The sequence below is a fragment of the Amblyraja radiata genome, chromosome 16 (genome assembly GCF_010909765.2).
Source record: "Amblyraja radiata isolate CabotCenter1 chromosome 16, sAmbRad1.1.pri, whole genome shotgun sequence".
Lineage (NCBI taxonomy): Eukaryota > Metazoa > Chordata > Chondrichthyes > Rajiformes > Rajidae > Amblyraja > Amblyraja radiata.
In genome coordinates this window covers 12,077,851-12,105,267 of record NC_045971.1, presented here as the reverse complement: position 1 = coordinate 12,105,267, position 27,417 = coordinate 12,077,851, and the positions used below count along the sequence as shown (strand labels likewise).

The 27,417-nt window shown below is 41.6% G+C and overlaps 1 protein-coding gene and 1 long non-coding RNA gene across 2 annotated transcripts in view; one reads left to right on the top strand and one right to left on the bottom strand.

The window, feature by feature from the left end:
- Window positions 1-27,417, top strand: part of LOC116981909 (ADP-ribosylation factor 2-like) — a 50,315-nt gene that overhangs the window by 6,339 nt on the left and 16,559 nt on the right. The gene's annotated exons all lie outside the window — the stretch shown is intronic.
- Window positions 10,021-23,900, bottom strand: LOC116981910. The gene is made up of 3 exons (XR_004414315.1): window positions 23,768-23,900; window positions 22,133-22,215; window positions 10,021-10,494 (listed from the first exon to the last, which is right to left on the bottom strand). It is a non-coding gene; the product is annotated as an uncharacterized LOC116981910 (long non-coding RNA).

Sequence of the window (27,417 nt, the reverse complement as noted above, 5' to 3'; positions counted from 1 at the left end):
TTAAGTTGAAAGGCACTACATACTGCAAATTGTAGCTTGGGTGCTTTGGCATTAAGTTGAAAGGCACTGCAAATGGTGGCATGAAGTTGAAAGGCACTACTTACTGCAAGTGGTGGCTTGGGAGATTTGGTTTGAAGTTGAAAGCTACTACTTACTGCAAATGGTGGCTTGGGAGCTTTGGCTTGAAGTAGAAAAGGCACTAATTACTGCAAATGGTGGCTTGGGTGCTTTGGCTTGAAGTTGAAAGGCACTACTTACTGCAAATGGTGGCATGAGGTTGACAGGCACTACTTACTGCAAATGGTGGCTTGGGTGCATTGGCTTGAAGTTGAAAGGCACTATTTACTGCTAATGGTGGCTTGGTTGCTTTGACTTGAAGTTGAAAGGCGCCTCTTACTGCTAATGGTGGCTTGGGTGTGGTTTGAAGTTGAAAGGCACTACTTACTGCAAATGGTGGCTTGGATGCAATGGCTTGAAGTTAAAAGGCAAAACTTACTGCAAATGGTGGCATGAAGTTGAAATGCACTACTTACTGCAAATGGTGGCTTGGGTGCTTTGTCTTGAAGTTAAAAGGCACTACTGTAAATGCACTTACTTCCTGTTTGCACTGTGTATTGATTTTAGATAAAACGCTACCACTTACGGCTGTGATTTTTGGCCATCTTACTCAGTCCCCCTCCGCTGAGCAGATGCAGAAAATTCTTCCCATCAATGAAAAATAAAAGTGTTATTAGTTTTTTTTTAAATGTTGAGAATCTCTCTCCTGTCAATCACTCCATGAAAGCCACACCTTTTCCGGTGGGGGGGAGGGTTTATAAAACCCGGAAATGTGGGTGTGGCTCAGTCTCTGCAAGATGGAGGAGGGAGAGGTCACGACTCGCTGTCTTTAGTGGCTTTGCACCCTACTTCAAATGGTATGAAACTGCACTTGAATTTGGTGGCCTTGCACCCTGCTAGAAGTGGTAAGAAACTGCACTTGAATTTGGTGGCCTTATACCCTGCTTGAAATAGAATTTCAAGGATTAGCCGTGAGTCAACTACCAGCCCACCAGCCGTGAGTGAGTGAGTTGCCAGCACAACAAGCTTGATTGACAGACGCCAGCCCAAGAATCCATTTGGCGCACAATTTGCATACTAGCCCTCTGGAAACCAGTCCCTTCAGCCCACAACACCCATACCCAGCGCTCCAGAAAGCCCCCCCCCCCCCCCCAACTGGCCACCAATATTAGAATTGGTGGAGAGGTGGAATATTGCGTTGGATGACCAGCCCTCCTGTGTGATGCTGGGACCCAACGGGTCCCACTTAGTCTAGTATATAAATACAATCAAGTCACTCTCAAGTTTATGGTCTCGCTTATGGAAGGACCATTCAAAAGACTAACTACAGAGGGGAAGAAGCTGTTCTTGAGTGTGGTCGTGGGTGCTTTGAAGCTTTTGTATCATCTGCCAGACCAGAGCCAGGGAGAAGAAAGAATTACTGAGTTGGGGCAAGTCTTCAATGATGTTGTCTGCTTTACCGAGGCAGCATAAAATATAGATAGAGTCAATGGTGGGAAGTCTGGTTTGTGTGATGGACTGGGCTACATCGACAATTCTGCAATTTCTTTCAGTTTTGGGCAGAGCTGATCCCATACCTAACTGTGATGCAACCTGACACTATGCTTCCTGTGGTACATCTGTAGAGGTTTGTAAGAGTCATTGAAGCCATGTCGAATTTTCTGTCTCAGAAAGTAGAGATGTTGGGATGCATTCTTGGCATATGGGTGTTCCAATCTTATTCATTCCAAGTAGCATCATTACCTCCATGTTCAAAGAGAAAATGTATCCCCTTGATCCCTTCCTCATTAAATAAGTCTTCCTATTTGTCAAGGAAATTGACAGACGAAAATTAAAGGCAAAATGGAGACTTCGAGAGGCTTTATTGTATGATATCATGCAGAGATGGAGGCAGTTAACTGCTCACCAGTTGTCTGTCTTTGCAGCAGAATTACCCAGCAATTATACAATGCAGTAAACAACTTTTATTTGTTAGATACAATTATACAAAAATATACTTCGTCCTTGGCTATATGTTTTCCTATCTACTACATGGGTATTAATTATATCATTAGTCATAATATACTTTTTGTTTATGTTAATCTTATTCAACATCAGATGGTTAATACAAAATAAACATAATACAAAGGCATCTTGACATTATTCAAGGACCCAAGCAGTCGTTCCAGGTGCGACAGAGGTTCACCTGTATCTCCTCCAACCTCATCTACTGCATCCGCTGCTCTAGATGTCAGCTGATCTACATCAGTGAGACTATGCGGAGGCTGGGCGATCGTTTCGCCGAACCCCTACCTGACCTCCCGGTGGCTCAGCACTTCAACTCCCCCTCCCATTCCCAATCCGACCTCTCTGTCTTGGGCCTCCTCCATTGCCAGAGTGAGCAACACCGGAAATTGGAGGAACAGCACCTCATATTCCGCTTGGGGAGTCTGCATCCTGCGGGCATGAACATTGAATTCTCCCAATTTTGTTAGCCCTTGCTGTCTCCTCCCCTTCCTCAGCCCTCGGGCTGTCTCCTCCCATCCCCCAGCCCTAGGGTTCCTCCTCCTCCTTTTTCTTTCCTTCTCCCCGCCATCCCCTATCAGTCTGAAGAAGGATTTTGGCCCGAAACTTTACCTATTTCCTTCGCTCCATAGATGCTGCTGCACCCGCTGAGTTTCTCCAGCATTTTTGTGTACCTTTGACATTATTCTATCTCATCTTTCAAGCATACCGCACCACTGCCCCCTCCTCGAGCCAATCATAAGCCCCCATTGTCTGCAACGTTTCTGCGCTACTAGCGGCAGCGGACGCGGCTGGTCTACCCAATATTGCTGTCGTGTTTTGTTCACCAACGCTACGCATCCCCAGACAATAAACACATTCTAGGAGATAACATGTCAGAATCCTGTTTTGCTCTGCAGCTGGTCAACAAGAGATGCCAATTGCCACATCTGCACACCCTTTCGATACCTTATTTGTGTTTTTTTTGATTTTGTGTCTTTGGAGCGATTTCTATCTTTAATTTGTGTATTGATGATGTCCTTATTATTTATTTTTCTCCGACTATATGTTTTTTTTCTCTTCTGTTTAATCTTTGTAAGGTGACCTTGAGATTAGAAAGGCGCCCGAAAATGAAATTTATTATTATTATTATTATTTAATTCCAACCATAATTAAGCATCTGGAGATTTTAATGTTTCTTCTATATTACTCCTTAATTAATCCTATGTTCTTCCTGTAAAAATCTGTACCTCATGTCACTTGCTACTGATCTTTCCAATTCTTAACTACTTACCTTTGGCTTTCGTCCACACATTCTGCATCAACCAAGAAACGTAATGAGACACATAACCAAAAGCTCAGGGTCACCAGTGCATACTGAACAAAAATGTTCTGCAAAGCAGTCACCCAATCATGTATTTTTTAATTCACCATCCTACTGTCACTCTGACCTCTCTAACTCTCTTTTCCAATAAAGCTCAATGTACTATCAAGGAACAGCATCACAACTTGCAGTCAGGATGTTCCAGCCCTCAGGACTCAACAGTGAATTCAACAATTTCAAATAACCAGCCTTTCTAGTTTGTGTCAGATCTCAGCTAGTTCAAATAAAAAATGATGGACCTTTGAAGTTTTGTCCATTATTTTGCTGCACATATCCTGTTGATTATTTCTAGCATTCTTTTTAATTTCAGATTTTCAACAACCTCAGTGTTTATATCTTAGATTCACCATCGTATTTTTTCTCTCTGTCCTCTGTTCTCATTCATCTCCTTTAATTTATATATTTTCCAGACAGGTCAGCTGCAGTTTTTATCACCCTTTCGCTACTAGCATTTATCACCCACTTTCAACCAGCACCAACTCCACTTGCATTTTTGAGTCTCTCGGCTCTGCTCTGTTAAAGATATTCCCTTTATTCGCCTTTTGACGTTCCTTGCAAAGTAAAGATGTTCAATTTCTAACTTTTCCTAATTCTGGTTAAAGGTTGTACAGGGTCAGTTGTACAGGGTCTTAGTGAGACCACACCTGGAGTATTGCGTACAGTTTTGGTCACCTAATCTGAGGAAAGACATTCTTGCCATAGAGGGAGTACAGAGAATGTTCACCAGACTGATTCCTGGGATGTCAGGACTTTCATATGAAGAAAGACTGGATAGACTCGGCATGTACCCGCTAGAATTTAGAAGATTGAGGGGGGATCTTATAGAAACTTACAAAACTCTTAAGGGGTTGGACAGGCTAGATGCAGGAAGATTGTTCCCGATGTTGGGGAAGTCCAGAACAAGGGGTCACAGTTTAAGGATGAGAAAAACATTTTTCACACAGAAAGTGGTGAATCTCTGGAATTCTCTGCCACAGAAGGTAGTTGAGGCCAGTTCATTGGCTATATTTAAGAGGGAGTTAGATGTAGCCCTTGTGGCTAAGGGGATCAGGGGGTATGGAGAGAAGGCAGGTACAGGATACTGAGTTGGATGATCAGCCATGATCATATTGAATGGCGGTGCAGGCTCGAAGGGCCGAATGGCCTACTCCTGCACCTATTTTCTATGTTTCTACGTTATCAATCTCTAAAACGAGTTCTGTTTATATCTCTTCATATGCTGCCTGACCAGCTGAGAATTTCCAACAATTTCTGTATTTTTACTTTTCCAGGAGCACGCAGCATATACCAGAAACATAGTTGAAACTCTAATGTACCATGAATTGCTGGCCTCTCTCAGGATGTCAGCATTCACCCTTCTACCACTACTGGTGGCCTTACGATTGCCAGCCATCCTAGCGTAGATAGTAGTCTGAAAAAAGACCTTCTGAGCCAAAGATGCCCAAAATTGTTCTCCAACTGTGTTTACTCTTCCCTGCTGAAATTCACTATTCCTGCCATGTTCTAATCTTTGGGATTCTGCTGTGTATAAGAATGAGGATGGCCAAAGGAACACCGAAGGCAACCACTAACCAAAAATCCATTGATGATTAATTAAAAAATTGGTGGTCCGCACCATGCTTACATTGATTTAGAATGTTTTTGGTATATTATTTTTTCAGCATATAGTCAACTGGAAAATATGCTGATCAATATCCAAGGGAAAGTGAGACTGATGATGTATGGGGGTTCAAGAACAGCCGAGACAGAAGGAGACTTTGTAGGTTGCTGCTTCCTCCCTCATTCGTTTCCTCATCCTTCAGGTGCAACTGTTCCTCATCATGACTATCCTCTGCTTGCTTTTTCAATAGGTAATAAGAGCTGTGACCACCCCTCCATGACAGCAAGGTTGCATGGCATATAGCAGGCCACCATGTATCTTGATCGGCTCTGCTCATTAACAACAGGATACCTTAAGGCTGGTCTAAGCAATATTTCTGCATGTCAGCGGTGTACAAATTTTATGTGCCAGCACATATGTCTAGTTGCACAATGAAGCCAGAACGATTACTGCTGGATCTATGGCGGATTTCATTTGCACCGTCATTTTAACATAACTAAATAATCTGTGGACATAAACGTGACTGTTATCAAACAAGGACTAAAGCTGAGCAATATAATAGACATCAAAGAATATATTTGTTAAGGTAGATTTTAAGTACCATCTTAAATAATGCAATAGAGGTTGGTGAAAGGAATTCCTGACTTTAGGCACTTGGTAGTTGAAGACATAGCTACCAAAAATGCAATGATTAAATGTGGAAGGAGAAGCTGCAATTATGAGAGGCTGGAGTTTGAGATTGGAGAAGATTATAGAGATAGGAAGCAATGTTACGATGATGAAATTTGCAAACACAATTGTCACGTGTAAGAGACAATAATAACAACAGCTTTGTTTTGCATGCTATCCAATCAAATCAGATAATTCTATACATAAATCCAGACTCCAGTAGGTAGACTTATTGAAGACATGGTGATAGTCAAAGTCTCCTGAGGAAGTAGAGGCGCTGGTGTGCCTTTTTGGTTGTCACTTCAATGTGGTTGGTTCACAACAGATCGTTGGTAATATTTACCTAGATACTTTAAGCTTTCAACCATTTAAACTTCGGCACCATTGATGCTGATTGGGGCATGGAATCCACCATGCCTCCTGAAGTTGTTAACTAGCTCCTTTGTCTTGATGACATTGAGGGAGATTGTTGTCCTGACACCAACATACTAAGTTCTCTATCTCCTTCCTGTACTCCTCGTCATTGTTCATGATGCAGCCCGCCAAAGTCACCTGCAAACTTGTAGATGCAGTTAGAGTCTTATTTAGCCACGCTGTTTTGAGTGCTAATTTAAAATTAAACACATTGCTTAACCAGGATTCAGCAGGCGCAGTGAGTTTAGCATAGGGAAAAAATGAAAGAAAAAGTAGGAAAAAACAAAGATGCAACTTTAGTGCTATGGCCTGAAGTTATATATTCACTGCCTGCACACACAGAATAGCCAGATCCTAAGAGAGTAATGTGGTGGTGCTTTTCAGACGCTAAATGAATCATAGATTTATACAGCACAAAAACCGCCCCAATGGCCCATCTTGTCCTTGCCAACTAAGATCTCTATCTGTGCCAGTCCCATTTGCCTGCATTTGGCCCATATTCCTCTAAACTATTTCAATCCATCTGGATTTTACTCTTCTTTCAAAATGCATTTTCTTTCCCCATTTGTAAGATTAGATCATATTGCACAAAATAGCAAGTCTTGATTCTGAGAAATGAGTTGTTAAAAAAGAATTGGCAACTTGGTGATATGACAGTCTGGAAAATTAGTTCATTTTGACATTTTCATCTAATAATTCATTCAGTTTGGAATCTGGTTAAAACACTATACCAGTTATAATTTCATAAAATTAACATCTTAATAAAGCACAGCCAATTATAATAATAGTGATAAATAATAGAACATTAGAATAATAGAAAATTAGTATGTTTAAATGAAACTGGAACAATTGGATAATGTGAAATTGTAATTATGGACAGATTAAAACTCAATTTTTCACCAAATTATAAAAAAAATTGCAAATAGGAAAAATTAGATCATCTTGGAAAATGACAGCTAAAAGAATAATGCTAGTCATAAAACAACTAAAATTGTGGATGACAAAAGGTTAGGAGCTATTGATCAAGAGTACAGGTGGCCCTCTCTTGCTCCTTTTCCTTATGTCAAGCCGTTCTCCCCCATCTTTGGCTATGTTCAAACCCTGCCACCTTTATCTCTGCTAATGATCATTCTGTTTTTCTCATTCAGACCTTTATTGTTTGTGTTACTTGTCCCATACTCGCTTCTTTTCTCTTACATTATTTTGACATTCATTTGCTTCTATTTTACCCTATTGCCTACTGACTGAATGGGGTGGGAGATTGTAACCTTCACGTGGTCCACCCTGTTTCGACTAATGCAATCAACCTGACGTGCACAAACAAATAGATCAAGTAGTACAAGTTGACCTACAACTTTAGGCTGTGCACTCCATACGCAAGAAAAAGAAGACTGACTGAATTGCTTGCTGATTGGTTTCAGCATTCCTTCCCTTAAAATACACCACTTCACCAAACGACAGCACTGTTTATATTAAATGTGGTGCTGTATATCAAGATAGCTGATATAGATAGAGTGCAGTGGAGGTGATCATGCACCCGGTTCACTTATTTTACCAACATAGATCTTAGAATGCCTGCATCCAGAAGGATACAATGTTTGCATCAGCAAAGAAAAGCATGTGCCTCTTCATGGCCCTATCATTTTGTCAAGGTTAAGGCACAAATTCCTTGCTCACAAATGCAGCTTGAAACATGTTCCACAACAGCACCACTGTCATATACTGCAGCTCAACCCACATATGCTGCCTGACCTGCTGAGTTCCTCAAGTAATTTGGGTTTTGCTCAAGATTCCAGCATCTGCTGCTTCTTGTGTAAGATTCATGAATCAAGCAGAGAGCAGACAAAACAGGGGAGGGAGCCTAGTGCACCAGCTTTCTGGAAGCCTTTGTTATGGGGCTGCCGATTTAAGAAAACCAGAGTAGATATCTGCAGTTCTTTCTTAACCATTTCATCTACCTTAGATATATATGGATGTACTTAATGAATTATCTAACCTCCTAGAAAAGTCTGCGAGAAGAATCGAGCACCTTGAGGAAATCCTTTCCCAAACTCGATTGGATTTGGAGCAGAGTCCAGAGCTCAGCTTGCCAGCAGATGCTGACACAACCATGGTGCCGCAGTTGATAGATACCCAGTGAAGCAATCACAGTATGCGTCACTTTACTGCTTTTACTTGGTATTTACATTGACCTTGATGATATTACAGAGGCGAGCTTGCTTCTGTTGCACATAAATAAGTAACATGTTCCAACACTTACAGTGTGCAGAAAAAATTAACATTGTGGAAATGTATTTTCAGTCAACATAGCTAAGCACGTTTCAAAATTCAAATTGGAATGTCCAAATCTGAGGAAGGACATTCCAAATCTGAGGAAGGACATTATTGCCATAGAGGGAGTGCAGAGAAGGTTCACCAGACTGATTCCTGGGATGTCAGGACTGTCTTATGAAGAAAGACTGGATAGACTTGGTTTATACTCTCTAGAATTTAGGAGATTGAGAGGGGATCTTATAGAAACTTACAAAATTCTTAAGGGGTTGGACAGGCTAGATGCAGGAAGATTGCTCCCGATGTTGGGGAAGTCCAGGACAAGGGGTCACAGCTTAAGGATAAGGGGGAAATCCTTTAAAACCGAGATGAGAAGAACTTTCTTCACACAGAGAGTGGTGAATCTCTGGAACTCTCTGCCACAGAGGGTAGTCGAGGCCAGTTCATTGGCTATATTTAAGAGGGAGTTAGATGTGGCCCTTGTGGCTAAGGGGATCAGAGGGTATGGAGAGAAGGCAGGTACGGGATACTGAGTTGGATGATCAGCCATGATCATATTGAATGGCGGTGCAGGCTCGAAGGGCCGAATGGCCTACTCCTGCACCTAATTTCTATGTTTCTAAAATGAAAGGAAATCTTTACATTGTGACAGCTGGTTTACTGGAATCTGTGTTCTCTGGGAGCTCATGGAAATGAGTAATGGATTACTCCAGCTTTAAAACTGCTCATGCTGCAAACATTTGCAGAGTACAGAAGTGTTAGGTACAGATATGGAGATGTTATTTATTGTTTTAGGCTGTTTCAGCTTATTGTTGGGGACATTTAAATGTAAGGAGAAAATATACAATTAATGGCAAGTCTCTTAACAACATTGATGGACAGATGGATCTTGGAGTCCAATTGCTCTCTGAAAGTGGCAATGCAAGTAGATAGAGTGGTAAAGAAGATGTATGGTATGTTTGTCTTCATTGGTCAAGGCATTGAGTATAAGAATCAGGAAGTCATAGTTGAGGTAGGTACAATAAGAACATTTAATAGACATGGATATGAAAGGCTTTGAGGGATAATGACCAAATGAAAGGCAAATGGGACTAGCTTAAATGGGGCAACTTAGTCTGCATAGACAATTTGGGCTGAAGGGCCTGTTTCCGTGCTCTGATGCAGGTTTATAGGGCTTTGGTTAGACCTCATTTGGAGTATTACACGCGGTTCTGGAGCCCCAATATAGGAAGGATGTGGAGGCTCTGGAAATGGTGCAGAGGAGTTTACCAGAATTATGCCTGGATTAGACGGCATTAGCTACAAGGAGAGGTTGGACAGACCTGTATTTCTTTCTCTGGAATGTCAGAGGTTGAAAGAAGATCTGACAGAAGTATATAAAATCATTAGAAGCATAGCCAGGGTAGACAGTCAAAATCTTTTCCCAAGGTGGAAATATCAAATACTAAACGGCATAGCTTTAATGTGAGAGGGGCAAAGTTTAAAATAAATCTGTGCAGCCGGTGTTTTTACACTGAGGGTCTACAGTGCCTAGAATGCACTGCCAGGGGTGCCAGTGGAGGCAAATATTGTGATGGTGGTGTTTAAGAAGGTTTTGGATCGGCACCCGGCTATACAGGGAATGGAGGGATAAAGATCAAGTTCAGCCATTGACGTGTTATGGCGATTGGCAACCTGAGGTGGACCCAATTCATTTCTGAAGCAGGAGTTGATTCCTGCCATAAATAACGGTTTGAACCACTTCATTACAGTGGATGCAAGTACTACTGGACGGTAGTCATTGAGATAGGCCACTGTGCTCTTCTTGGGCAAGCGGTACAATAGATGCTCTTTTGAAGCAGGTGGGGACCTCAGAGCACAGAAGCAAGAGGTTAAAGATGCCCTTGAATACTCTAGCCTGTTGGTCCACACAGGTCTCCCATAGTAAAGCTAGCGGCCTGTGTTCTTCAGAGACAATAGTATCTGATTAATGTGGGGAAGATAACAGAAAACTTTATTTCAAGACTGATTCTCGTTTGAACTTAATAATATTTATTGGGGCTCAATCGGTTGCAAAGGGTGTCCGTAAGTCAGGTGTTCATACCGAGAGAATGCTGGAGATACTCAGCATCATGATCTGTGGAGAGAAAGAAACAAAGAGACCCTTTCATCATTGGACGAAGTTCTGGATCATGAATTACTGGATCATGAAAGACCAGTTACTTAATCATTGTGCCATTGTTCGTCAATGTCAAATGTGGCTGAAATCAGGACTTCTTCACCAGGAGATATGATTGCACAGAGTGCCACATGCTGCTCTTGGCAGTCTTCAGGGGCCACCAATGGTTTGCAATGACATTCACTAGTCGGTCTGTATTCATGGACTGGAGACACCTTCAAACTTCCTCTTGTGAGCAGCTGTCTACCAAATTTTCAGATGGTAAACTTCTGCCAGATCGTTCTTCACCATTATTCTTCAACGGAGGCTTCATTAGGTGAGGTATTCTGTTTACATCACAAAGAGGAATTCTGAAGCATTGCAACCTCACATGATTCGTGCAGAAACTATTCTTCAAGGTTCAAGTCAGATAGTTAAGACTCTGTTTTGTCAGAATTCCATTTGCAGATATCAGGCTTGAAGTGTTTGCCAAGTACAAGTGCCCTCACGGCTTTTGTACTGAGTGCAGACATTTTAGATAAACACGTGTGGATGATGCTTACAGCACCTCCATCAGCATTCTCAGCCAAACAATAATGTGTTATAGAAGCATAAGAGACTGCAAATGCTGAAATATTGACAAACAAACAATCTGCTGGATGAACTCAATGGGTCAAGCAGCATCTTGAGTGGAAAGGGGAATAATATTTTCAATTCCCTTTTCCCCTACAGATGCTGCCTCACCCGCTGAATTCCTCCAGAAAATTGTTTTGTAGCTTAAGTAATATGTAGACATGTAAAGGGACAGATCAGCCCTGGAGACCAAGTGAAATGCGGGCATGCAGAATTTATCATAAACATTGTCATAAGGTCATAAGTAATAGGAGCTGAATGAGGACATCCAACCCATCAAGTCTACTCTGACTTTTCAGTCATGGTTGATCTATATCTCCCTTCTAACCCCATTCTCCTGACTTCTCCCCATAACCCCTGACACCCGTACTAATCAAGAATCTATCTATCTCTGTCTTTAAAATATCCATTAACTTAGCCTCCACGGCCTTCTGTGGCAAAGAATTGCACGGATTCACCACCCTCTGACTAATTAAATTCCTCCTCATCTCCAAATTGTTCATCATGACACAGCAACATAACATATCCTCCAGAATACCAAGACAAGCATAACACTTCAGTGGGGCACACAGTTATCTGCATGCACTTAGCATTCAAATGGGGTAATGTATTGAACAATCTATCAGGATGATTGATTGGAGTCTGCATTCAACGTTAATTTTTTATTTAGGCATCATTGAATTAAAGGACATCAAATGAACCAAGGACTTTATCATTTGGAAAGTGTGTTCTAAGATGCATTGTAATTGTTGGACCTTACAATTACAGGCCTGAGGAGATCTCCAGAAATATTATCACTCGGTATATTTTATACATAAGTATATAAGCACAGCCTAGAGAAATCACTGGCAAGTCCAGCATTTGTTGCTCAGCCCTCATTGCTCCTTGAACTGAATGGCTTACTATGTCAGTTCACAGGGAAATTAAGAGCCAACCGAGTCCATAAGTGTGAAAACACATGTAGACCTAAACCAAGTAAGGGTTACAGATTTCCTTCATTGACGGACATCAGTGAAACAGTTGGATTTGGCAATAATCTGGTAGTTTTACAATCACTATCTTTACATTCCTGATTTTTATCGAAGGTAGGATTTAAATAGTTCCCAAACCAATGGTTCAGGATGAGGGTCCATCCCATATGTTATCACCAAAAAAAGATGGATGGGGTGTACTCGTGTTTAAAAGAATAAGTAGACTAAGTGGGCGGGTCCCTGAAACACGGGAGGCCTGGTCCCCCAACGCAACCCGTTTCCCAACACGATATTCCATCACTCACCCGTTCCCCCTATGCAACCCGTCCCCCAACGCAATATTGCACCACTCATGCAGAGCCCCAACTGCGCAGGCACGACTCAGTTCCCCTCATCCCCCAGCACTCCCTGCCCCTCCTCTTCACCCTCTCTCTTCTTTCCCCTCTCCTCCTCCCCTCCCCCAATCCCTCCCTCTCTTTTCCCCTACCCTCAGTCACTCCCTCCTTCCCTCCCTCCCTCCATCCATAAAAAGCAGCATCTGCACTTCCTTCCTCCACAGGTCATTCATTGTTAGCTGTGGTTTAGATCCCGTTGACTTGATGATTGGACTAGTTTGCATCGTGTGTGTGTGTGTGTGAGTTACTCAAACTCCACGCAAACTGCTAGGCAACCCTGCAACCTAACTCACTCTCCCTCCCTCCGTCTGCCCACTACGGCTCAGCCGCTGCTCGGCCCGTCCTGTCCGATAGCCCGCTGCTGCCGCTCGGCCCGACCCCGCCCTGCCCACCTGATTACTGTTGCCGTCGGGCCAGGCCGTCGGGGGGAGGGGGGGTGGAGTCAGTGTTCGTCACGGTGAGCTGATGAGCTGGTGGAGAAGATCTCCAAGAAAGCCGTGAGGGTGAGTTACCGCGGCGGTGGAGGAGACGGACCCGGGGGACGGGTAGACGGGATCGCCATTGCCGCAGAGGGCGGGCGGGGGAGTGGGGTGAGTGATGAGGGAGAGAGAGACAGGACCAGGGCCTCCACTGACCCCCCCCCCCCCCCCCCCCCCCACACAGCCGCCGGTGGTGGGGGAGACGATAGACAAGTTATTGGGAGGTGGGGAGAGAGGAGTTTGTGAGTGACGCAGGACAGGCCACCGCCGGTGGGGCAGGAAGGGGCGTCGCCATCCCGGACGTGGCATTGAGTGACAGGAGAAGAGACTAATCTGCGTGGCGTTGACTGAAGGGATCTGCGCACGGGCAGTTTTTAAGATTTTTAAACCTCGATAACTTTTACAATATACCACCGAACGGAACTAAACTTGTTGCACTCGCAGCACAGGAGAACGGTGAGTAACCTAGCAAAAATCGTAGTGCTATCGCGTATCATTTTTGTGCAAATAGAAAAACTGCACAAACCGGAAGAGCACAAGATCAGAGTTTTAGTTATGGATGGATGGATAGATCGATCGATCAAAGCTTTCAAGAAAGTGGAGGAGATAGTCATGTGGTCAAACAGAAACTATGGAAAATATGTTTTTTTTTTAATTATCAGATTTATAAACCCAAACTTCAATGCCTATATGCATCTATGTTCACCCCTAATCTGTACACCAAAGACTCCTATATCTTTCCTCTATGTTACAGTCTCACATTCGTAAAGACTGTGATTATTTTAACCACTGTGCAGGCCACAACTGTACTTGATCTTACTCCCAATCTCCTAATTCATCAAGGTTTCCCATTAAATTATCTGAAATTGACAGGTGGGTGATACCTCTTCAGACTGCAAAGACTGGAGTAAAGCTTGTCACAGCGAAGCATCTCTTCCTTCAAAAAAAGTCTTTGTTTCAATTGTCTTTCTCCTACATGTTGAGTTGTGTTTTTTAATTTATTAATTTTTCAATAAGCCAATTATTAGCAACGTCAATATTTATTTCCCATCCCAAACTGCCCTATAGATAAAGATGAACATCTTTAGGAGTGTAGACACTAAATGCTGGAGTAACTCAGCGGGCCAGGCATCATCTCTGGAGAAAAAGAATAGGTGATGTTTCGGGACCCGAAATGTCACCTATTCCGTTTCTCCAGGGATGCTGCCTGACCCACTGAGTTACTCCAGAACGTTATGTCTATCTTCACTGTAAACCAGCATATACAGATCCTGCCTATACATCTTTAGGAATGTCCTATGTTCTTCTGCAGTGAAAATACTCTCACATTATTTGTGGGTTGGGAGTTTCAAGATTTAGAACCAGTGAGTTTAAAGGAATGGTGATACATTTCCATGTCAGGTTGTATGGTGGAGTTTGAGATTTGCTACATGCTCTTAGAGTAGCCTAGGCAAGCAGCTGCAGTGCACTTTGTAGATTGTGTACATGATATCCATTGTGCAGTGACAATGGAGTGACTGAATGCTTCGGATAGTGCATGGGTTGTCAATCAAGTAGTCTTCATCCTGGATGATGCCGAGTTTCTTAGGTGTTGTTGCAGAGTATCCCATTATACTCTGACATAAAAGGACTAAGCCCCAAGATGAGCTAGTTTTGGAGCTTCACAGCAACAATGCAAATCTTTATGTTACTGTTCTCCCCCTTCCACTTTGTAGCACATGTCCTTAAAATGTCATCGAATCATATTGCTGCTGCAGAAAGCTCCTGTGCTATCATTTTCTCCAATATTCTGCTGGAATTAAAAGCTTTCTGCAATGGATTGCAGTTGTGTAGAGTGGATCCATCCCACCTTTTAATCAACTCAACTGCGTGAATGGAAGCTAAATGAAAAAACAATGATTCATTGACATCTGCGATTTGAGCCCTTTAATTTTTTAGCTGAATGTGGTCAAGCTCATATCCATGTTTACAGCACACTGGTTTGCCAATCCTGTGAAGTCAATAAACATTTTTTTTTACTGCAGAATGGTTCTTGGTTTGTACTGATTGCTATACCAAACTCTGTACATACACAAGTTTACAAAGCTCTTTTATATGACATCCTGTTGTAACTAACCATGAAGTTGACCTTTCTGCTGATAACACAAAGGGAAAAAAAATCAGAAGATTTACAGAGAATAAATCAATGAGTTAATTACACATAAGTCAAGTTGGAAATCTCTACTGCTCCACTGCTTCCTGGTTGGAAAGTGTGCAGAAGTGATTCACCAGGATGTTAGTGTGTAAGAAGGAACTGCAGATGTTGGTTTAAACCGAAGATAAGCACAAAAAGCTGGAGTAACTCAGCAGGACAGGCAGCATCTCTGGAGAGAAGGAATGGGTGATGTTTCGGGTCGAGACCCTTCTTCAGACTTCAGACTTTAACTGCCTTTAACAGTTTCAGGTAATTTATTTTTATTGTTTGAAGTCCTGGAGATGTCGTTGAAAACAAAGGATGCAAATTTGCCTGTTTCCGGTTGTTCATCCTACCCTGATCAGTCTGAAGAAGGGTTTCGGCCCGAAACGTTGCCTATTTCCTTCGCTCCATAGATGCTGCCTCACCCGCTGAGTTTCTCCAGTACTTTTGTCTACCAAATTCAAGAAAATCAGTTTTATCTCTGATCAATCCAAGGCTAGCTGGTATCAGTCAGGATGACCATAAAGGAGATCAACTGCTAATCTCAATGCTGTGGACCAAAAGGGCAAAAGAAAACAACCTTGCCCACGATTATTAGTTTAGTTTTTAGTTTAGACAAATAGTGCAGAAACACGCCCTTCGACCCACCGAGTCCGCACCGAACAGTGATCCTTGCACATTAACACTATCTACGCACATTAAGGACAATTTGTATTAGAAACATAGAAAATAGGTGCAGGAGTAGGCCATTCGGCCCTTCGAGCCTGCACCGCCATTCAATATGATCATGGTGATCATCCAACTCAGTATCCTGTACCTGCCTTCTCTCCATATCCCCTGATCCCTTTAGCCACAAGGGCCATATCTAACTTCCTCTTAAATATAGCCAATGAACTGGCCTCAACTACCCTCTGTGGCAGAGAATTCCAGAGATTCACCACTCTCTGTGTGAAAAATGTTTTCCTCATCTCGGTCCTAAAAGATTTCCCCCTTATCCTTAAACTGTGACCCCTTGTTCTGGACTTCCCCAACATCGGGAACAATCTTCCTGCATCTAGCCTGTCCAACCCCTTAAGAATTTTGTAAGTTTCTATAAGATTCCCCCTCAATCTTCTAAATTTACCAAGCCAAGCCAATCCAATATCAATACCAAGCCAATCATTGCTGGAAATGTGCATAGAATAGGCTACAGATAATGAAGGTTCCAAAATTAAATATTCAACCTTCCCTCATCTCCCCCAGAAGATATATGCCTGGGCCAGAGCCTGAAACCAATCTATATACTCCTTCCATCCAGCCCAGAGAGTTCCTGGTTGTTTGAAATCCAAAGTAAGCTCCTAAGCAAGCAAATCTGTGCTCCGAGCTTTGATAGAGCTATGTCCTGAATCAGCGAATATGAGAGGGTTAAATGTTCAGGAAACCAGCTGGATGCAATGAAAGGAAGCAGGAGACAACTTGGAAAAAGTAAAATCAAATGGAAAATTATGCAGATATTAACATCCTAAAATAAAAACAGCAAGTCCGGCAGCACCTGTGGTGAGCGAAACAAATTTAATATTCCACGTAGCTGTTCATCTTCCAATCAGCACTCATAATTTGTTAGGGAACTAATTATTCTTATTGTCAGGAATGTTAACAAATTGATCAGCATGCCTCTGACAACTAATGAACCACCTACTATTATTGTTAGGATGATAATCCTACTCGTGTTTCCCATTGTGAGGTGTCTCCTGAGAATATTATGTTTGGAGAGAAAGGGTAGTTATTTCAGTTCACAGACCTACTGGCAAATTCCAGAATGAAGGAGGAGTAACAGGGTCTTGTTACCCTAAAGAAGGTCCCACCTCCTTCTTCAATAAACAATGTTTGGGAGAAAAGACACCTGAGCAGTTAATCAGGTTTTAGACAAGAAGCTATGTGATATATGCCTGGGGGCTGGAATGGAACCTGCAGTGCAGGAGGTCAGTTGTTGCCATTAAAAATAGATGGAAAGAAGAGGAATTTATAAACCAAACACGACAGACCACAGAAGGGGTTGGACACAACATCTATTATTATTTCTTCTGTTTCTGACAACTGATATGTGGCTGACTTTTTGCATATAACACAATTTAATGATACCCTTCATATCATAATAAGTAAAGCATTGTTCAGTCCATGCTAGATAGATCAGAGAAGCAGGCACGAGAAACAATATCCAATTTATATTGCAATGTAATGAATAGTTGGAGGGTTTGGTCATATGTGTTCCTCTATACTCAAAAAGTCTATAATCTCGAAGATAGACACAAAAAGCTGGAGTAACTCAGCGGGACAGGCTCTGGAGAGAAGGAATGGGTGACGTTTCGGGTCGAGACCCTTGTTCAGACTATCATCTCAATCAGGGATGTACTAAGACTCAGTATCCAAGATTCATGCAAAATGAGACGAGAATTTTTTTTTCATTCCACACTGAAATTAGTTTGACTTTATCATGACACTAATTCCAGATAATCTACTACGGGAATTTTCCTTATAACATGTACCCACTTAAATACCTATGTTCCACTTGGATCATTTCTCATTCTTTTAAACTCCATTTCACTCAGTCTTTATTGTTATTGGCAACCACTTCATCCCCAGAGTCAATTTGGATTGAGGCTGTTACATACAGTGATTAAATATAAGGCAAAGCAGAACAAATTCTGAATACAAGATAGCTCAGCAATGCAGCATCCTAAAGGATATCTGACGCAAATTAAAAACTTCTCACTATCATCTGGTATGCAACTGTTTCTCTTTTGCCAATTTCTCCATTTGCGTAATTGCAATGACAGTTATTTCAAATTCATCGTCAGGAAATATTTGAAATGCCATTGCTTTGCAAAAGGCTTGCTAAATGCCATTTAAAATACCCACTGTTAAAGTACATATATTTTTCAATGCAGGCTGCACATAAACATTATTTGTAGATAGTAAACTCCAAGTGAAATCTTGTCTGGAATGCATTGAATTAAGGCATGGAAGCGCAGTGATTATTTCTGCTGCCTCACACTTCTAGCAATATCATTTTGATCCTGACTTATGGAGCCATTTATGAGGAGTTTGCACACACTTCGTGAGATTTCCTCAACATGGTCCAATTCTCTCCCACGTAGCTAGGTTAAATTACCACCACATTTTGTGCCTAGTGACAAGAGATGTGGTGCAGAGTTAAAAGGCATGTGGAGGAGAAAAGGTTATCAGAAAATAATTGAGGGAATGAGTCTGATGGGAATATTCTAAGAGCCTGCATAGAATCAGTAGGCCAAATGGTCTCTTCTGTGTCCTGAGAAGCATGGCAGTATTTGATCATGTAGAAAGCATAGATGGCCACTAATTAATTTAGTTGCTAGCCAGATGAACTCTTCCACATGGGTATGCAATGTTTTAACCATTCGAATATGCAGGTCTCAAAAATAACCTTATTTCAATTAGCCAAATTCTGGTTAGCCAACATCAGTCAAGTACTCTTCAGTGGTATATTGCTTGGAATGAACACTTCTTTGCACTCAAAAATGTATGCAAACCCTTGCAATCCAGATGTGTAATGCACTAAACTGGAGCTAACATTGAATGGTGTTAGCTATTCGTCAATCTTGTTTTGTAGTTGCAATTTTCAGGCTCACAATGAACAAAAATGTGTTTGAAGTTCTGTTTGAAAATGATGAACTTAATCAGACTGTGATGTCTCTCCATAGTAAGAGATGTAGCAGCTCCAGTCACCAACCTGATACATAACAAAGACAGGTCGATGCAAAAAAGCCATGGGCATCTAACTGTATTAATAACAAATGAAATCAGCAACTTAAGGATCATCAAGGAAATCAAGGAATTGTGTGATAGCATTAATAAAATGGCACTAAGATAGAAGATCACCGGCAGAGTTGGTTCAAAGAGTGAGATGGATCTTCCTGTTCCAGTTTCTTATGTTCTTATGCAAAGCTCAAGTAATTAAACAATGATTGATCAAGTAAGTTAGCAATCAAGCCAACACACTATAACATTGAAGCCTGGGGTTCATCTGCAAGTTACAAATGCATGATCTGAGTCCCTGAGACACTCACATTTAGTTCTTGCCTGAGGTCACTGCAATACTTCAGCATGTCAAATATCAAACACATTCACAAGACTTCGCATTTGAACCCATCCTCAAAGGTCATACTCGGTTGCATTTTTATCCTCGGGTTTCCAAGGTGTGTTTTCCAATGCATATTCCTTTTATACAGTACCATATCTCCTGACAACATTGCCTCTTTTATAAGTACCATTCCTTGGGTAACTCCAGTTCTCCAAAATCTTCTTAATGACAGCGTGTCCAATCTAGTCATATTCAGAGAAGTACAAAAAGGAAATTGGCAAGTGAACCCCGAGGCCACAAGAATCTTGTAATATTTGATTCCGTTGAAGGTATTGCCGAAATGCAAATCCAATCTTATCATAAGTACTCCTTTTATTCATCCTATCAGGAGATCTAATTGAAACATACCAAATAATGAAAGGCCGAGATAGAGTGGATGTGGAGGGGATGTTTCCAGTAGTAGAGACTAGGACCAGAGGGGATAACCTCAGAATAGAAGGAAGCATCTTTTAGAATGGAGATGAGGGGGGGAATTCTTCAGCTACAGAGTGGTGAATCTTTGGAATTCATTGCCACTGGCAGCGGTGGAGGCCAAGTCATTGCATATTTTTAAAACGGCGTTTGATAGGTTCTTGATTAATAAGGATGTCAAAGATTATGGGGAGAAGATAGGAGAATGGGGTTAAGAGAGAAAAATAGATCAGCTATGATTGAATGACAGAGCAGACGCGATGGGCCAAATGGCCTAATTCTGCTCTAATGTCTTATGACCTTATGATAAATCACTTTTTGTCTACCCATCGCCCACTCCCACCTTCTTTGCCAACTTGTTCCCTTCTCAATTGTGATGAAGAGTCCCAGACATGAAACATTGACTTTTTCTCTTTCCAAAGATACTGTCCGACTCACTGTTTTTCTATCATTTTTGGATATTATTTGATACTTTCAACATTTTCAAATCTTCTGACAATTTGGCATACCCTGCCCTCAAGAACATTAATTTGAACAATGCAGATTTTGAAAACCAAACTGGATTTATATGGAGAATGTCAAAATGGGTATGATATTATTAAAGAGAGATCACCTTTGTTCAATTATTAGTATGCTAAGCATACCGTGCAAAAGACCTCCATGATTAGGTGCCATCTGCTGGGCATGCAAGCAATTACATTTTATATACTGAATGTTCACATTGTGGACAAAGAATACTTGTATTTCATTTCTGCAGTATATATTTGAATGCATGGCATTGAGACAATACAAGCATCCACTCCCCAACCAGCTGTTCATAGTCTTAAGAGAACTAAGTTCAAAGAGGAATCCACCCTCAACTTCAGTGACGTGAGTGGACAGTTCTGACTATAATTTAGTACTAATTACAGATCACCATTTTCAGGCATTACAAAGGCAAGTGATTTGGGAAATGGAAATGTAATTTTGCAGTAGGTAATCCTTACAGCAGGTTATAATTAAAGCACATTGCTCAAGCAGCGGTGCTGAAATTTTAACCTGGACGTAATTGGACATATATCTGACTTTCAAATCCTTTTGAGGATGAAAAAAGATTCCTTCAATTTGATGTGGCAATTCTATCTTGCCAGTGTCCTGTTTTGAAGAAACTGGTAATTGGGGACATGAACTATGGTATTGCACCAATTACCAGTCTGTGCAAACCAGAACATGCCAAAGGGTGCTCAAAGATTCACATCCCCAGATAAAAACACACTATAGCGGGGTCTCACAGGAGTCCAGCCAAGAATCAGGCGGGACACGAAGTTGCTTGAACGAACGGTATTTATTGTTAACAATCAACAGTGCTGCTCCCTACTCCTCAAATGGCCACGGGCGTTGCCCGACCTTAAATACCCCCAAGGATCAACCCCGTGACCCGCGCCTCCCACACCGAGACACCTAACTCCTCCCTCCAGAGCCGAGGGTTCGCTCTGTCCATGGCCTACCACCAGGTGCTGCCACAGTACCTCCCCCCCCCCCCCAGAACCAGAGGCACCGAAATGGACGGGACGCCAAACAAGGCAGCCAGATCGCGTGGATACGTCCCCAGCACAGGGGACTTGCCCGTTCCAGAAGAATTCAAGGGAACCCGGGAAGGTGGACGCCCGTGACGGGGAGGTTGAGCCACGTGTACTGGCTCGCTCAGGTCCAAATAGGCCGGCTTTAAACGAGCCACAGATACAGTTTCCTGCCGGCCCCCCATGTCCAAGACGAATGTCGTGGGCCCGTGCCGCAGCACCCGAAAGGGACCTTCATATGGGCGCTGCAAGAGCGACCTGTGGGCGTCACAGCACAGAAAGATGTATGGACAGTCCACAAGCGCCATGTGGCACATGGGGTGTGGCCACCCCATGACGAGACGTCGGGACGGGAGACAGGGCACCGACCCTCTCCCGCAAGGGCACCAACCCAGATCATGTCGGGGTCACCAATATAGCGGGGACTCGCAGGAGCCCAGCCAAGAATCAGGCGGGACATGAAGTTGCTTGAACGAACAGTATTTAGTGTTAACAATCAACAGTGCTGCTCCCTACTCCTCAAATGGGCACGGCGTTGCCCGACCTTAAATACCCCCAAGGATCAACCCCGTGACCTGCGCCTCCCACACTGGGACACCTAACTTCTCCCTCCAGAGCCGAGGGTTCGCTCTGCCCGTGGCCTACCACCAGGTGCCGCCACAACACGTTAATTTGGAATAAGTGAAAGGGATATATTTGCCTGTTGTGAATGTTTGATAACTTCTCATTGCTACTTAATCATATAGGAAAAAAGAGGAGAAGGAATTACGGGCTCTCTATAAAATGGATGGGGCTCATGATTTGTTTAGAAATATACCTGTCATAAACACTCACCTTTCAGTGACGTGTCCTGCGAACAAATGGAGAAGAAATGAACAGAAGTAACAGGCAATTTCTCAGGGCAGTGAGGAGGAGCTCTGCAGATTTAAGCAGATATGGTTAGAGTATTTTGCAAGAATTTCCCAATTCCTTGGGTATCAACTGCATCGTGTTGTTCATAGAATCATAAGTCTCAGGTGACAATTCACAATTAATGGATATGTTGGTTCCTTGAATGAAGTATACTATTGATTCCACACCCCCTGATCTTTCCACAAAAGCCATGAACATTTTTCCTTTTCTGATATTTATCTAATTCACTTTTGAAGTTCTGTTTATATGAGCTTCATGCAAACAAGTTTTTGGCGTCCTATCTGACAGTAAACAAATTTGAAACTGAACCTGATTAAATTTGTTTCCAATGCTCTATCAGCAAATTATTCCAGAACACAACACTGCATAAAATATTTATTCTCCTTGCACTAACAGTTCGAAATCCGTGTCCTATGATGATGGAAAATTCTCCTGCCATGGGTAACAGCTTTAGCTTATTTACTCTATCAAAGTCCATAATAACTTTATGTGCCTCCACTGAATCTTATTTCCTCCGCTCTAAAAACAATAATCCTGGATTCCCATTCTCCCATCTCTCCTCGGTTTCAACGAGACCTCACCACATAAGTATGTATGAACTACAATTGGGAATTGTACATTTTGGGATCAGAGGTTGGATCTTTCCCCAGAAATAAGACTCAGATTCCTCCCACGATCACAATCAGATCCTTTCCTTCACCACACACGCCATGACTGGACCCATCTTAGGAATTGTATGCCTCCAGATCTTCAATAACACGAACAAACCCCTGACTTGCTCCTGCATTCTTACTGTCTGGCGAGATAACAAGCCAATGAAAGCATGTTTTAGAAATCCACAGGTACACTACTGACTCCCAGGAACATCTCATTCCTACTTGATGGCACCGTAATAAACAGCATCTGTTCCGCTGAAGGATCTTCAGTCCGCAACATTCTGCAACTTTCTTTCCTTTCTTTTGATCTGCTGGGGGATACCAGCATGTTCCTACACTCTCTGTCTTGTGGAACTGCATTTTCAGCCTTGTCCCGGTACCATAACTTCCTCCAAATTAGTGCTGAGTCTTAGTCAAGTTGTGTGGAGGTATGTTTGGTTGGTATTATGTCATGGTAGGCAATGGTCAATAAATATAACCATTAGCTATAGTCAATAAATAAGTGCAGGAGTAGGCCATTCGGTCCTTCGAGCTATATTCAATATGATCAGTTCCCCGTTCCTGCTTTCTCCCCATATCCCTTGATTCCGTTAGCCCAAAGAGCTATATCCAGCTCTCTCTTGAATACCTCCAGTGAATTGGCCTCCACTGCCTTCTGTGGCAGAGCTTTCCACCAATTCATTCACAACTCTCTGGGTGAACTCTCTTGGTTCTACACTCATTGATCAATTTTTTCTGGAATTCCGTGACAAAACCCGCACTGAGGGAGACCTGACTCATGTTTTACACAACCTCGGTCTTCCATTGTTCATTGCTTTGTATCTCAGCTATCTGTTTATGAGTGACTCCTATCAATGATGACAAGGTGTTCAATTGCAGGTGTAATCAATTATATACTCACAGGCACACACACGCATGTCCTTCACAATGGGTAGAACATGTTAATTGATGAATGGTTCAACTGTCCATTCTATAACCGCATTCAGCTGTCAAGCACACAACTGAACTATATTCAGAACTGAGTTCTGATCCTTTGAATGTTGAATATAGGTCCTCAGTGATTTGATTTGCCTACAGTTTATTAAATATTTAAAAGGCATGATTGCTGCTTTAGGGAATTATAGTTCAGCTAGAAAGCTGTTCCAAACACTCAGTTTAAACAGGATGGTGCTGACCTCTACTACAGTGCAATTAATTTGTTCTGCTGGTTAAATTCAGTTCCTTTGATGATCAGCCACTTCAGTACCTGAATCTGCAGGTTATCTTATTAGTTTATGCTGTTAAAACTGTCTCATTTATAATGCAAAACATTAGGGAATGATGTCCACCATCGCTAGTACGTTAGCTTCAAAATTCCTCCATTGCCTTGGATCACTCTTGCCAAACATTACATCAGAGCAGGAGGCTGGGATGGATTACAAGCATCTAAGCTGCTGAGACAAATTGACTAAATATTCAGCCCAATTCGTTTTACTAAAATCGCCGACCTTGATTGAGAAGCATGCATTTTTTTTTGTATTTTACATTATTATTCGGTTGCCATTTTGCACCATTCAAATTCAAACATATTTTGAAATCACACCACTCAACACTATACCGCTGGATCTCGGTACAAAGGAAATAAAGTCATATTGTTGCTATTTTTAGCAATCTATTTTGAAGGCAATTTGCCGTAAAGTAACTCTTGCCTATGCATTTAATGATTCATGCAAATTCTTTCATCTGCAACATCAAAAGTTTTGTATTCTACATCACATTACATAACACAAGATGTTACTCTTTAATTTCTCACAAATACAGACATAATGAGACAAAATATGAAGAAAATATTGGAAACTCTCAGCAGGTTAAGCAGCATTTGTGGAATGATGTTTTTATTTCCAATTTTCAGCATTTGCATTTGTTATTTGATTTTCAAAAGTCAAATAAAAAGTTTTAAAAACTCAGTATGAAGGGAAAAAAATGACAAAGGAACTGGCACTTAATTATTCCTGAAGGCACAGAGACTGCAGATGCTGGAATCTTGAGAATCTTGGAGGAACTCAGCAGAACAGACAGATGCTACCTGGCCCGGCCCGCTGTGTTCCTCCAGCAGTTTGTTTTTTGCTCTTTATGCTTACTAATTATCAACCGGACATAGGAGCTACCAGTTGGATTATCAACATAAAAAATTAGATAGGAAAGAACAACACGGAGAGGCGGCAATATAAAGTAAAAACCCAAACCCATAAGCTAGGGTACTTTGTGTCTTTTTTTAATTAAATTCCGTCCTGCATTCAATGGGGTAGAGATTCATCTCTACCTCATGCAAGCATTGGACTTTGTCTGGGGAATGCATTACAATGGTGAGAACTATATTCTGCACCCTGTATCTTCCCATTTGCTCTACCTATTGTACTTTGGTTTGACATGCTTGTATTTATGTATAGTATTATCTGATATGATTAGACAGCGTGCAAAAAAAGCTTTTCACTGAGCCTAGGTACACAAGACAATATTAACTACATTGCAGTTAAACCTAAAATGTAACTACATTAAGGAAGTGCAACAACAAGAGGACCTGAGGGTAGGAAAGTTGAGAACATGTTTGGGAAAGCAGATCCCTTGGCTATGTTGACAAGAGCAAAAATAATATACTATGGCAAAACTTTACAAATCACTGGTTTTATATGGAATATTATGTGCAATTCCTATGAGAAAATATTCAGGGAGTGCAGAAGAGGTTTGTCAGGGTGAAATCATTGAGTCATGTAACCTCAGTGGAGAGCATATTAGAAAGGTCAAAAGGGGTGGGTGGAAATTTTAAAATATACAAAGTGCTGAAGTAACTCAGTAGATCAGGCAACATCTCGAGGGAACATGGATAGACGACGTTTCAGATCGGGATCCTTCTTCAGACTTTAAATTTAACAGTAGTATTCAAAATCATGAGAGATTTTGATGGAGGAAGCAGAGAGAATTTTGTTTCCTATTGGAAAAGGATTTGTAACTGAAGGTCACTGATTTAAAAAATGCAATAGAGCTGGAGTGGAAGTGAGGGACGAATATTTTTCATCGGAATGTTAAGATCTGGAACACATGATAGGAGTTTCCATATTAAATTCCAAAAAGCAAGTGTACTTGATGGAGAACGCTTAAGTCTGGAATTATATCGGACTGCTCTTTATCCTATCAGAGACATCACCTCTACCCTATACACTCTGCAGTTTAACAACCTTCTTTCATCTTCATCACCAGTCATTGAAAGTAGGAATGCAGGTGCAGCAGGCAGTGAAGAAAGCAAATGGTATGTTAGCATTCATAGCAAAAGGATTTGAGTTCTACTACAGTTGTACAGGGTCTTGTTGAGACCACACCTGGAGTATTGCGTACAGTTTTGGTCTCCTAATCTGAGGAAAGACATTCTTGCCATAGAGGGAGTACAGAGAAGGTTCACCAGACTGATTCCTGGGATGGCAGGACTTTCATATGAAGAAAGACTATCCAATCTATCCAGACTCGGCTTGTACACGGTAGAATTTAGAAGATTGAGGGGGGATCTTATAGAAACTTACAAAATTCTTAAGGGGTTGGACAGGCTAGATGCAGGAAGATTATTCCCGTTGTTGGGGAAATCCAGAACTAGGGGTCACAGTTTAAGGATAAGAGGGAAGTCTTTTAGGACCAAGATGAGAAAATCATTTTTTACACAGAGAGTGGTGAATCTGTGGAATTCTCTGCCACAGAAGGTAGTTGAGGCCAGTTCATTGGCTGTATTTAAGAGGGAGTTAGATGTGGCCCTTGTGGCTAAAGGGATCAGGGGGTATGGAGAGAAGGCAGGGATGGGATACTGAGTTGGATGATCAGCCATGATCAAATCGAATGGCGGTACAGGCTCGAAGGGCCGAATGTCCTACTCCTGCACCTATTTTCTATGTTTCTTCACAGTTCTGACAAAAGCTCTTTGACCTGAAACATCAGCTTTCTTCCCGGAGGAATCCTGACCTGCTGAGTATTTCCAGCATATATTAAAAATTAGCAGAAATGCTGTAGCATTCCTCAACACGGAATGATAACATTGATGTTAAGTTTATATTTCCAGTTTAGCCTGATGTTGAACAAGCAAGAATATGATTAGTAAACCCAACATTGCACTCTCAAATGTATTCTCCCTTCCTCCAAGTTAATTGTATAATATTTTTTAATATCATGTATTAGTATTGAAATTGTTCACACTCATAGTGTGGTTATTCATTTATTGATTTTTTGGGTTTATTATATATTATCTATGCTGCTCTAAATAAGAATTTCATTATTTCGTTTCTTGGAACATATGATAATGAAACAGTCTTGACTGGTCTTTCAGGGAAGGAACTTGGGCAAGATTGGTTGAGGATTGCCCAACATTCTTAAAGTAAAACCAAACCAATTGAAAAAATATTTAATAACTGTGAACAAAGTGACACACTGGTTAAATTTGATTTCACAGGGCTTGTCACTTGACTTGTTATTTCCAAAAATAAACTGTATACAGAATATAAATATATATTTTTAAAAACGGCACAAATAAAA